The following is a 14,100-nucleotide window of genomic DNA, read 5'->3' as shown; positions in this document are numbered from 1 at the left end:
CATTTGAGAAATGGGTAAGCAAAATGAATATATATACAATGAAATTCGGGCTGTACAAATGAAGTGTTGATACATACTGAACCTTTAAAATACATTAAGTGTAAGAAACCAGACACTATGTCCACAAATATGTCAGAAATGAAAATCCACAAAGGCAAATTAATAATAGCCACTGGGGATTAAGGAAAAATAAAAAATGCTTATGAATAGGTATATGGTTTGGGGGTAGGGAGGTGATGAAAACATTCTAAACTTAGTAGTCAACTGAACATGCTAAAACCAAAAAACTGAATTGAACACTTGAAGGGACAGATAACAACTACTTGAATTTTATCTCAAAACTTATTTTTAAAAAGGATACCCTAGGACAAGGAAGATGACTCAGAAGGTAAAGGCACTTGTCCCCGAGCCTGACAACCTCAATTCAACCAGAATAGACATTCCGTAAGTTCTGTGACTTCCAAACACTCACCTTGGCATGGACATCCCTACACACACACACACACACACACACACACACACACACACACACACACCAGTAACGAAGAAGGTCAAGTCAAGCCAAGAACACCCCCTCTGCAGCTCTATGCACTTTCTAGGCATCAAGGAACAGGCAGGCCTCCTATGCCCCCTGACAGTTTTTAATTTGATGTGACTATTTTAGTTCTTCACAGTAGGACCATCACCAGCAGAATTCTCTGCAGAGGCAAGAGTCACCCTGTATGTGAAGCCTTTGCTCAGGAGTTTCATTTAACCATGAATCTTTTGTTTACCCAGTTGCTACCTAGGGCTCTCAAGAGTTCTCTAATCAAAGTTAATGTCCCTCAAGCCTTGGCAAACATGCACTGTGGGGGTTTGAATGATAATGGCCCCCAAAGGATCATATGTTTGCATACTTAGTTGCCAGTTCGTAAAGTGTTTGGGAAGGATTAAGGGGTGTGGACCTGTTTGAGGAAACATGTCACTGAAGTGGGCTTTGAGGTTTGAACATTAGGCTCAGTCTCTGTCTTTGTCTCTCTGTCTTTATCTGGATGTAAAGTCCTCGGCTACTGCTCCAGCACCATGCCTACCTACATACTGCCAGGATGGTCAGAGTAACCCTCTCACACTGCTAAGCAAGTTAAAAACTCTCAGCAAATCCTCAATTAAATGCTTTCTTTTGTAAGAATTGCCTTGGTCATAGTGTCTCTTCACAGCAATAGAACAGTAACTAAGGTAAGTGCCAGTAGTCCATCTCTTATTTTTTCTTAATTTCAAATAAGAAGGTTTTCTGTAAAAACACATACACTATACACATTAAACCCAAGTGGCTCTGCTTTGAAGGCGTAGCAACGATTTGTTGAATGAATTTCATGTTATCAGGGCCTGTGGAATCTCTTGCCTGGATTAGGATTGACAGGGGTGAGGATGTGTGTCCTCTCCCTTTGGCTTCTGAAGGAGTTATTGTACACACAAACAGAGATGTGTGCCAGCCTGTGGTGGCTTGAGCACCAAGAGAGAGATGCAGTCTCAAGCCTAGGCCTTTGGGCATAAAGAGCCAGTAGATGCTGTTGTGGGGACACAAGGTCTCAACACCTGAAAGTGTGGAGAAATCTGGTCCTTTAGGGCTTGTGGAATTCACCTTCCATAACTCTCCTTCACCATCTACAACTCTCCTCCGCTGTCTGCCTTGTTTCATCTTCCTAAGAGACGTTGACAATATGGCAGGTCTGAGGGTCAAACAAACATGAGGAACGATTAGCCCAAATCAAAGCCAAATGAGCAGAGAACTCATGAGAACTGGCTGCCTGGTTTCCTCTTTGGTTTGAACTCACTTTCATCTAGATCTTGAAGAAAACAAAGTATTGATTTCTATTAAGAAAAGAAAATAGTCCTGCGAGTTCCTTCCTGCTGTGAACATCGAGTCTCTGCCCTCTGGCTTCAGACCACCTCCCTCGTGCCAGGGCCCCAAAACGGCAAACCGCGAACGAGCCTCCGCCCAAGAAACTCAAACGCTCTCCTGCCCCGAAGCTGGAGAACGCATCGGCCTCTCCTGTCCTGTCGGAAGGAGAAAAAAAAACAGCAAGAAGCAATTGAACATATTGATGAAGTACAAAATGAAATAGACTTAATGAACAAGCCAGTGAGGAAATTTTGAATGTAGAACAAAAATATAACAAACTCCACCAACCGTTTTTTCAAAAGAGGACAGAATTGATCGCCAAAGTCCCAAATTTTGGGGTAACAACATTTGTCAACCATCCACAGATGTCCGCACTGCTTGGGGAGGAGGATGAAGAGGCTCTGCATTATTTGACCAGAGTGGAAGTGACAGAATTTGAAGACATTAAATCAGGTTACAGAATAGATTTTTATTTTGATGAAAATCCTTACTTTGAAAATAAAGTTCTCTCCAAAGAATTTCATCTGAATGAGAGTGGTGACCCATCTTCAAAGTCCACTGAAATCAAATGGAAATCTGGAAAGGATTTGACAAAGTGCTCAAGTCAAACGCAGAATAAGGCCAGCAGGAAGCAGCAGCACGAAGAGCCAGAGAGCTTCTTCACTTGGTTCACCGACCACTCTGACGCGGGTGCCGAAGAGTTAGGAGAGGTCATCAAAGACAACATTTGGCCAAATCCCTTGCAGGACTATTTGGTTCCTGATATGGATGAGGATGAAGAAGGAAAGGCATAAGATGATGATGATGACGAAGAGGAAGAAGGGTTGGAAGATATTGATGAAGAAGGGGATGAGGATGAAGGTGAAGAAGATGAAGATAATGATGAAGGGGAGGGAGGAGAGGAGGACAAAGGGGAGGAAGGAGAGGAGGATGAAGGTGAGGATGACTAGCACAGAAGACCGATGGATTCCAACCTTCTTTTTTATTTTCTTTTTATTTTTTTAATTTTCTCCAGTCCCTGGGAGCAAGTTGCAGTCATTTCCCTCCCCCTCTTGTGCTCAGTTGCCCTGTTTCGAGGTCTCTCTTAACACCATGGTTCTCAACTTATTTGGGGAAAATACCTTGAGCAAAATATAACAGGAAAAGGATCTCCATTTTTCTGTCCTAAATTCATTTTATCCTTTCGTGTCTCAAAAACTGTGGATTCAATATCAATACCGTGCTTGGTGGGGAAAAAAGAGAAGCCCTTCAGTTCTCTTGGCTCTGCTGGAGGGTGTTAGGCCCCTGTGTAGTACTGAATAGAATTCTAGCTTTTTTTCCTTTCTCTGTATATTGGGCTCAGAGATTACACTGTGTCTCTATGTGAATACAGACAGTTAGCATTTACCAACATGTATCTGTCTATTTTCTCTTGTTTAATAAAAAGAAAAAGAAAAAAGGAGGTATATAGAAGGTCAGCAAAGGGTGGGTTTGAGGTGCCTGAGGGGGGATTAAGTGGGCATTTTGAAAACATGGCTTCTCCTTTGGCATGTTTAATTGTGATGTTGAACAGACATCCTTGCAGTTTAAGGTGACATTTTTAAATAAAATTCTCTCCAAATGAAAAAAAAAAGAAAAAAGAAAATAGAACCGGGCTCAGTGGTGCACGTCTGTAATCCCAGCACTTAGGGAGGCAGAGGCAGGTGGATCTCTCTAAGTTCTGGGCCATCCTAGTCTACAAAGCAAGTCCAGGGCAGCCAAGGCTATACAAAGAAACCCTGTCTCGAAAAACAAAACAAAACAAAACCAAAAAAAAAAAAAAAAAGGAGGGAGAAGAAAGAAAGAAAACAGAAATGTGTCTACACCCTTACCTCACTGGGACCCTGCAACCTGCTGCCATGCATTATTGCTGAAAGGGGCCTTTGGAAAGTGCTTCGTCTTCTCTAGGTTACGCCATTTAAGAAGCAGCCTCTCTACACACCTCCCCAGAATGCCTTTTCTCATATGTCATGCCACTGTGCTTCACAGGTACCCTCTCCATCCCACGGCAGGAGGCAAAACTGTCTTCTTAAAATAGTTGGCATCCTCAGGAAGACGCGCATATCATGCATGCCAGGCTTCCTCTGTTGCTGCCCTTCTAGTCTCAGAATTACTTCTTTGCTCTGCCATCCTCGTGCCTGGCAACTGTTGTCCCCATGTCGCTGCTCATTTCAAAAGCCATAGCTCAGGCAAGTGCAAGGGACATGCACAGGGCCTAAAACAGCAGCAGCTGTAGCTGCTTCAGGGCTTCTGCGGGTAATCAAGAAACTAAGTGCAAATTCAGGATTTGGCAATTCTAGGGATACTAGACAGAGGGCAGAGAGAACTGGAGCTTCAGGGAGAATCTTCGGGAGCTATCCATGGGATATGCAAACCCAGTGACTTTGTCCCATGAAGCATGGCAGGTCATCCTGCTTTCCACTTTAGGCAGGCCCTGAGCAGGGGGAGTGATTGTTCTCATAACATCTGGCTTTCCTCGATAAATGTATTGTATACCATATACCGCAATTTACCCTGGGATTTGGTTGGATTCATCACAGGTTAAATAACATCATTCACTGGACTCGGGAAAAGATCGGCACGTCCAGGGAATTGTGGGAATTTATGCTGGATCTGGGGGGGGGGGTTGTCACATTTCTTCCAAAGTGTTCTGCCCTAGGTCTAGAGGACAGTGGTACTCAAAATCTCCAGGGGAACCAGGCCTCTTTGTCATCTTGGAAAGCTAAAACAGTACCTAGGGACGGCCAAAGATGGGAAGAGAGGGGACGTTATGGCTTGTTCTCCTCCATCACTGTACACCACTGTGTTGCTTCATGGTTGTTGTTGTTGGCTCAGTCACTACAGCACAGACTCAGGCCAGACTGCCTAGGTTCAAGTCTCAGCTCACTGACTTATAATCCCATGGGCCTCAGTTAGTGTGCTGCTTTTTTGGTTTGTTTGTTTATTTGTTTGTTTTGAGACAGAATTTCTATGTGTAGCCTTGCCTGTCCTGGACTCTTTGTAGACCAGGCTGGCCTCAAACTCACAGAGATCCACCTGCCTCTGCTTCCCGAGTGCTGGGATTACAGGTGTGTGCCATCGCGCCTGACTTGACCTTTAATATTTTTAAACTTCTCTGTGTAAGAGTTATGGCTCTGTCACTTGGAAACTTAAAAAGCTCAATTTTTGAACTAGTCTAAGGGAACATAAAGGGTTTTGTGGCTTTTATACCTGTAATTGTGTGCACTTAGCTCCAAGTATGGTTGGATCCCAGCTCTGTCTCCCTCCATTTCTTCTCTGGACTCACAGAATTGCTTCTTCCATGTTCTACCTAAGGGAAAGATGGCCACCACCAGCCTCATGTTTCTACTCTTCTGGCTTGCCTTTCTATCTAGAAATGTTCTCCTCTGGTCATGGCTATGGCAGTCAGTATGAATATAAGAATCTTGTTTAGCCAGGATCAAGCGTCTTAACCCTGAAATCTAGGGGTGAGAGTGGGAGAGTTGGGAGAGGAGATGGAGATTGACATCGGTGCTTCCTGCCAAGCTCCCCACACCTGGAGAATCAGATCTCCGTTGAGAAGACTGAGCCTAATAAGAAGTGGCCTGGAGGCTGAGTCACTGCAGTCTGGATGAGCACTTGAAGCTGACTGGGAATGGGCCAGGTCAGTTAGCAGGGCCCTGTGGTACGCGTTGCAGAAGACAAGGCTCTATTATAAAGATCTAAACATCAAATTGCTTGTCTCTTGTTTCTTTATTGGCCCAGAAGGCTTTATTATCTTTCAGATGTGTCTAGGTCTCCTAGGGAACCATTCCACTATGACACCAGGCTCTATGCCCAGAAATCCCACTTGGCAATTTTAAAATCTGAGTTCTGGAGTTTCTATCAAGATGGCAGGTGAAAAGTTATGCTTATAGACCAGGGTCCACAAGTGAAGACCACCAACTAAGCTGACATCTGGGTGCACATCTTACTCATACCTATGGGGTATCCATCCTACCAAGTATCCAGGGTGCCTTCAAATAATAGATCCCCTCCCGCAGTTAATTCTGCTTGTTTATTTTAATGTTCTTTAAAGATTTATTTATTTATTTATTTATTTACTATGTACATAGTGTTCTGTGTGCATGTATGCCTGCACACCAGAAGAGGCATCAGCGCACATTATAGATGGTTGTGGGTCACCATGTGGGTGCTGAGAATTGAACTCAGGACCTCTGGAAGAGCAGCCAGTGCTCTTGACTGCTGAGCCATCTCTCCAACCTCCTGTTTAAATGTTTTTAATCAAAATAGAAATGCATTGCTTCCTCCTCCAGCCCTTTCCCCTCCATCCCTTCCCAGTCCCCGTCCTTTGAACTCCTCCCATGCCCTTACTCTCAAGTTGATAAAAAGATTTGTTTTGTATGTGTGCATGTCTATGTGTGCCTATTCCACCTGTGCACAAGTACTGCAAAGGCCAGAAGAGGGCATCAGTGGCCCTAGACCTGGAATTGGAGAGAGTTGTGAACTGCCTGATACTGGATTAAAGCCAGAGAAGGCTTTTTGGTGACAGGTTTCCAGCAGACAGACAAATGTAGTTGCCAGAGGCCACCTCTGCAGGTTCTCTACACACTCCCACATCACTCAGTGGCAGGGATGTGGGGTATCCACCAGAGAAGACAAGTCAGACATGTGTTTAAGCCAATACAAAATCTGTATTAGGCAGTCTGTGACTACACTGGGTGTTCTGACCGAAGTGTAGCCCCAAGCATTTCTCAGAGTGGCCTTTTAAGCACAAAATCCATGCCCTGGGTTGGCAATCTTCAGTTAGCAAGAACAGTTAGCCAGAAGCAGAACTACAGAAAACCAAAAATCAAGGTTAGTACATTTTGAGACTCCTGGAACTATGAACTTTGATGGATTAGGTCCCTGTTTTCATCTTGGCAGGTGCTGCTGTCTACTTTCTGAACTTTATGGCCTGCATGGTACTTCTGTCATGGAGCAACTCATGCTAAGGTCTGGGGACCTGTTATAATAGTGAGCTGTCCTATAACCTTAAATGACCTTGGCAATAACAATAATGAAAATGGAGCATTGTCCTTCACCTTTTGCTAATTTCCATGGCCCAGTGCAGGATCAGCCTGTTAGACCATCCTTCTTCCTACCTTTTTGCTCATGTACAGACACTTCTTCAAACTTAAATTTTGCCACTCACACACTCACCCCACCCCCATAGAACTCCAAAAACATTTTCTGGTAATGGCCACTCTTCAGGCAAGTTTGTGGGAGTATGCTGATGAGGTAGCATTACCCAGACATGGCACAACTCCATCCATGTCTCAGAGGTAACTATCTCCTGGGCCTCTCTGCTTCCTGCCAGTTCTTCACCAGTGGCGTCTTTCTTTTCTCTGCGCAGAGTAATTGGCACACCTTATTCCTCTGATTGGCATCCTCGCACCTAAATCACTCCCATACTTTCATCTTCCTTCAGCTTCAAAGGACGCTTCTTTGGGATTCTTCCTGCTTAGGGATCAGGAGAGAGGGGCTTTTGACAGCTACCCTTTCTGTGTTAATGTCCGTTCATTGTAACAATATATATGAAATAAGTAATTTGAAAGAGAAGAGGTTAATTGTGGCTTATGTTTTCACGGGCTTCTGTTCATAGTCTTTTGGCCCTGTGACCTATCTCTAAACAGAACACTGTGATGGTTCATCACCAAGGAAACTGGCCTCTGGGAATGCCTGTGGGGGGGTTTCCTGAATGTGTTAAGGTGAGATGATATGCCAAATGTGGGTGGCACCATCTGCTGACCAGGGTCCTGGACTATATGAACTGGAAAACAGGGCTGAGCACTTCCATGAGCTGACTGGATGCGATGTGACCGGCTGCTTCAAGTTCCTGTTGCCTTGACTTCCACACCACAAGGGACTGTACCTTAGAACTGTGAAGCAGAATAAACCCTTTCTCCCTTATGTTGTTTTTGTCATCATATTCTGTTTAAGAACTGGGAAACCAAAGCAAATGCTATAGGGGGCGGAAAGCATATAGTGGCTCAGGGTGGGTCACACTATTGAACCAGCAAGGAGAGAGAAAGGACTCCAGACTCCTTCAAGGACTTACCCCCAAGATCTAACTTTCTCACTACATCTGTGCTGGCTAGATTTATATCAAGTTGACATATGCTGCAGTTATTTTGATTGAAAAAAATGCCTCCATAGGGTCAGGCTGTGGGCAAACCCATAGAGTATTTCTTAATTGGTAATTGATGATGTAGGAGGGCCCAGCCCTTTATGGATGGTGCCACTCTGGCCTGATGATCTGGGATTCTATAAGAACTCAGGCTGAGAAAGCCAGGAGGAACATGCCAGTAAGCACTGCCCTTCCCTCCATGGCCTCCAGGTTTGTCTTCCTGTCCTGACTTCCTTTGATGATTAACAGTGATAATAGAAGTATAAGCCTAATAAACGCTTTCCTTCTTTGGTCGTGGAGTTTCATCATAGCAATAGTAACCCTGACTAGGACAACATCCCTTCTCCTAACACTGCTTCCACCTTCCAATGGCCCTATAGGCTGGCAGTCAAGACTTAAGCCTATGAGTTATAGGGGATAGTAAAGTTTCATCCCACTGTACCTCCTTCACCCCTACGCACCCCTGAGGACACTCAGATATTCTCTTTAGACACAACTGCCTCCAGGCTGAGTTCACACATTGGATGTGTTCTTCTTCCCAAAGTAAAGCTAACCCAGACCCTGAAAGGAGGTTGGAAGTTGTGTCTTCTGGGAGGTCTATGAGGTAGTGTGCCTCTGGAGCCTTCCCTGGGAGGCAATGAATATGTTAATGGAATACTTAGATCCTTTGACGGATCTATGTAGTGTGGGTACTTAACTATGCAGTCTGGATGCTCAAAGCCTTGGGGACAGGAGAGGATGGGAATGTAGGAAAATGCACCTGGAAGTGCAATAGGCATTCTTAGGGCCTTTTAAGACAAGAGACAAAGGCAGACTTGAAGAGGAACCTGAAAGGAATAGACAGCTATGTCTCCCTGGTCACTCTCAATTGTGAACCCCTTTGTGGACTGACCTACCCTCTACCATCCCCACTAGCATTCTTGAGGACAGTTATACCTACCATTAGAGGCAAATTAAGCTGGCATACCACCATGAAGAGTCTTCTGCCACAGTATGGAGTTCCATGACCCAACACGGAATGAATAATCAAAGTCAAATGAGGGTGGGGGGATACAAGTGATGAGCAGGGGTCTTTATTAGAGAGTGCCCACAGAGTTCAAATTGTCAGAGACTGCAGATGCTGCCTCTTGGTGATGCCTCACTGTCCTCCCTTGCATTAGCCCCATTCTAGGTGCAACGGCTTCTAAACATGTGGCTAGCGTTACCGTCTCGCCAGCAAGAACGACGCTGCACACACAAACAGGATCCTTCTGCAGTAAAGCTTTAATGCATCTTGAGAGGGAGAGCATAAGCTTACACAAGTAAAATGGAGACCCCAAACAGCAGAAACCCATCCCTTATATAGGAAACTGTCCTCCGCTTAGGATGTGTCATTCCCTGATTGGCTGTTGCTCATCGGGCGAGATGACGCCACGGGAGAGGCAGAGCACAACAAGTGGAAAATCCATTCGCACATGCGCAGATTAGTTGTTTGTCAGCATGGGACATAGGATGTCAGCGCCATCTTGTAATGGCGAATGTGAGCGCGGCTTCCCACATCTCCCCCTTTTCTTATTATTAAGAAGCAATAAGACACCCAACAAGGAGAGTGAAGACAGAGGTCAAATCCCCAAACAAAATATCAGGCCTGCATACACAACTCTCCCCTAAGCTCTTCACCCGGAGAGGTCATAGCCTGGCCCTGTGCCGTTTTTTCCGGGGGAAGGACACTGGGGCACGCAACCTTCATGCAAGATGACATGCCTCCCTAGAATTAGCTCATATATGCCGCAGAGCCATTCTACTGCAATGCTTCGCTATGCAACTCTCCAGGGCTGCTGAAGCTTACTCACTCTACCTCGTGCAATGAGATGAGACTCTGAGGGTGCAAGAGCTGAGCAGCCAGCGACTTATTGCTTAAGCATGGTTAACCATATATCAGGGGAGGTCCCAGACTCTAAAGCAGCAAGTGCTTGGGTGATAACCACCTTGTCTCTTTTTGTTTGAGCCCTGAGTTTACAGACCAACCATAGGGTCAATACTAATCCACAGTAGATTGCAGCTCCAAACAATCCAACCCCAACCCATTCTTTAAAGAAGGAGAAGGCTGAGGATATCCACGACGAGAATCCCTCAGTAAGTGACAGATCCAGCCGTGTGGAATTGACTTGAATGATAGCAGTTCGCAATTCTCTTAAGGTCTGTTCAAACTCCGCTGCCCAATTCTGTAAAATAAACTGAGAGAGACTCTTTTGACAGATTAGCTGGTTTAGTGAAATTTTCATATTGAACTGAGGTAACACATAATCCAGGGAATTTTTGTTCACAGCCCAGTTGGGCCAGTTAAAACCACTTGTCGGCGCCGGACCGTCCAGCGGAAATAAGAAGCCAACAACCAGACTTCTTCTCGAGATCTTTACTCAGGATTAAGCTCAGTGGGAATGGCCCCGAAGAAGGGGAGGGCCAAGCTTAAGTACAACTCAAGGGCCAATCAGCTCATGCCAGGTGTCACCTCCTCATAGGTCCACGTCATAGCAGGACTGCTCGTCATCAGATCACCAGTTACCCTTGCACAGCCTTTTGCCATATAAGGACTTGTTTATCTTAGAGAGCGCTCGCCGTAGGGATGGCAGAAACCTGCGCCTTGTTAAGGCACGGCACATCGCAGCTCTCCACAGTCCCCCCTGTTTTATTTTGTAAGAGCAGGACGAAACGGGTGAGAGTAGAGGTCTGATCTCCAGAGGGCACTGATGTATGACCGTCCATAACCCAGGTTATTCACCTTGATCATGTGCGAAACCCGCCCTGAAGTTTGGCCACTGATGTACAACAGAACTCAGCTAGGGGCTCGGCCCCAGCCTAGCTCTGGACCCGACCAACACCTTTTTCTGGAGGTGGGATTTTGCGTGTCAGCCCACATGCAATCAGACGTGCTCTCCAGGAAGCCATTAACTGCAAACAATGTACCTCCTGTGCAGTGCTTTGCCTTGCACCCCGAATGTGACGAGGATCAGGACTTAAAGGCTGCCAGCCAAGCCTGAGGGGACTGTCCAGCCTCAATAGCATAGAAGGCTTGTGCAATTAGGGCACAGTCTCTGTTTCGGGATATGACCAAGCGTCGAAGGAACACAAGGCAGAGGAAGCTGATAATCAGAAGGGCCATAGCTAAAGTCCCGATACCTGCCCACTCCTTAAGATGATGCATAGCTTGTTGAATCCAAGAGGCGAGGCCTTCAGCGGTGGATACATCCACGCATGTAACAATGGCGGCAGTGCGCAGATCTCTTCAAACTCTGCGGACCAGTTCCCCTGGAGATAAGATGAAAGACTCTTAGACAAATTAGCAGCTCATGTAAAATTGTTATATGGCACAGATGTAATGCATAACCCTGACATTTCCATTCGCATCTGAGCTGAACCACCTGTTAGAAGTTTCAAAAAGGTCAGATGTATTCCAGCTGAAAGTAGCATTACCAAATGCTCCTCCATTAATCATGGCCATTGGTGTTGGCATCCTCAAACACTGGGAAGGTGGCACGAGCCTGCTTCCAAACCTCTGGGCACAGAGAATGATAGTTCCCCTGTGGTGCTGATAAAGGTGAAGTGTCCGCATAAGGCGGCAGTGCCAGTTCCGAGGCACACCAAGATGGCGGATTATCTCGTTTGGGCACGGCCTCTTCTGCCTTCTTCCTCCTCCTACCCTCCTCATGCTGTTTCTACGCGAGCGACTCCATTTTTAGCATGAGTCTCTCAAGCCTTTAGTTTTCAGCAGCCCTTTCTGAGCCGCCCTGATCAGACATGACGAAGAGTTTCCCACTTTTAAAGGGTCTCCGAACGTCCCCCGCTTTATCGCGGACTGAAAAACTTGTCTCAACCTGTTCAATATCTCCAAAAATGCGCCCTGCAGCTTCTGTCATTCTGGCCACAAAATTGGAAAACGACTCCTCAGGGCCTTGAATAATCTTTGTGAGGCACCTATTAGCTTCCCCTTTTTTAGAGAGTGCTTTCCAGGCCTTAATGGCAGTCTGTGAAATCTGAGCATAAGCTCCCCAATGGTAATTTACCTGATTTGCAGTAAATTGACCTTGACCTGTTAACAAATCAAAGGTCCAATCCCTCTGTTCAGGGGTAAGTGCAAGGGCATTGGCCCAAGCCTGTGTTTGAGCGGCCTCAAACCACAGGGCTCTCCATTCTATATATTGGCCCATATCTGGAAGTGCGGCTTTGGCCACCATTTGCCAATCAGAAGGAATTAGGGCACCAGTGCCAATTCTTTCTAACATTACCAGGGTGAAATCTGCATTAACCCCATATTTGCGAACAGATTCAGCCAAGTCCTTTATTGCATGGACTCGACCCCCGTTCTCTGTTTCAAACACAGGAAAAAATTATGTAATTTTTTACGAATCTTTTCCGGCCAGAAGGAAAATCCAGACTGCAGTTCGTAGGGTGGAGGAGCAGTGGGTGCCACCCTGCGAGATGAATTGAGGGAGGGTTTTTTATTACCGTCTCGTTCGTCTAGGTGGTATCTCTCTTCCTCATACCTGACTGCCTCTTCCTCTAATTCGGCTTCTTCCTCCGAATCAAGAGTCTCATTGTCAGAGGTATTAAAGCTTGTAGAGCTATCAATATTCAATGCCTCAAGATCCTTTAAAGGATAAAACCTTTGCGATATTTCTCTCGGCGGTGAACTAGATCCTGAGGGGGGTTGCACTCCTTTTACAGGAGGGTCCTGAGCTTTTTTCTTTTTATGGGCATCCTTTTTCCTGCGTGCACCCAACCTCTCACTATGTTCGGTTTCTGACATGCTATCCTGAACTTCTTCTAGGGCGACCTGTCCTTCATCTACTGCCCTCTTGACAATTACGGCAGTAAATATTACAGCCAGAATCAGCCCAAGAATTTCAAAAATATGCATACCTCTCCGAACTTACCAACCCTGCAGTTCTGAATCCTCCCTGTAGTCAGGGGGTCTCCGAAGGTGCTGACGATGGTGTGGTCTTCCCAGGCTTCGGCACCATATGTGGCTAGCGTTACCGTCTCGCCAGCAAGAACGACGCTGCACACACAAACAGGATCCTTCTGCAGTAAAGCTTTAATGCATCTTGAGAGGGAGAGCATAAGCTTACACAAGTAAAATGGAGACCCCAAACAGCAGAAACCCATCCCTTATATAGGAAACTGTCCTCCGCTTAGGATGTGTCAGTCCCTGATTGGCTGTTGCTCATTGGGCGAGATGACGCCACGGGAGAGGCAGAGCACAACAAGTGGAAAATCCCTTCGCACATGTGCAGATTAGTTGTTTGTCAGCATGGGACACAGGATGTCAGCGCCATCTTGTAATGGTGAATGTGAGAGCGGCTTCCCACATAAACACAGCCTGATATCTGAGAACCCCATTTAGTCTTGCTCCCCGCCTGCTTCTGATGTCATGCTTCTGAGTCTCTTATATCTTTGTGGGAATTCTCTCTTGCCTTGAGTGACCCCAAAACCAGAAAGATCTAAGGCTTTTGAAAGGAACAACAAAATACTATTTCACATGGCAGTTAACATGTGTGTTTTAGATTCTAATATGTGTTTAAATTTCAAGATGTTCTGAAACATTCAATCACTAAGATACTAATGCAATGACTGTGTAGTGGCCGCTGTCCTCTCATGTGCTCATGTCTCAGGGCCCCAGCTCCCATCTGGCACCCCATCAGACCAGTATAACTATCTGTTTGGGCTTAAAACCCTCAGTTATCTTTATATTTACATACATAAATAAGAGCCTGAGTTTACTAATAAAGAGAAATCCTGTTTTCAGTGGCATCAATATATTTATCAATATATTTCAGGCAGGAGTTGATTCATAAAAGAAGACATATTTGTAATTCATTTTTAAGTCTTGAGACTTTACTGCTGTGGCCACGTCTCTGTTGAGGGAGGGACATACTTTTTCCAGAGTGCTGGAGTTAACAGTCTTCTCTCTCTCTCTCTCTCTCTCTATATATATATATATATATATATATATATATATATATATATATAGATATAGATATATAGATATATAGATATATAGATATAGACATAT

General features: G+C 45.3%; 1 pseudogene across 1 annotated transcript; it reads left to right on the top strand.

Moving 5' to 3' along the window:
- The first annotated feature begins 376 nt into the window (after window positions 1-376).
- On the top strand, window positions 377-3,274 carry LOC311580715 (protein SET-like; annotated as a pseudogene). The gene is made up of 2 exons: window positions 377-444; window positions 1,905-3,274. The product of its transcript is annotated as a protein SET-like (transcript).
- Window positions 3,275-14,100: the final 10,826 nt, after the last annotated feature.

Source organism: Acomys minous (assembly GCF_964271855.1).
Source record: "Acomys minous genome assembly, chromosome: 13".
Taxonomy (NCBI): domain Eukaryota; kingdom Metazoa; phylum Chordata; class Mammalia; order Rodentia; family Muridae; genus Acomys; species Acomys minous.
Note: the sequence above shows the minus strand (reverse complement) of the source record. Positions and strands in the feature narration are given on the sequence as shown.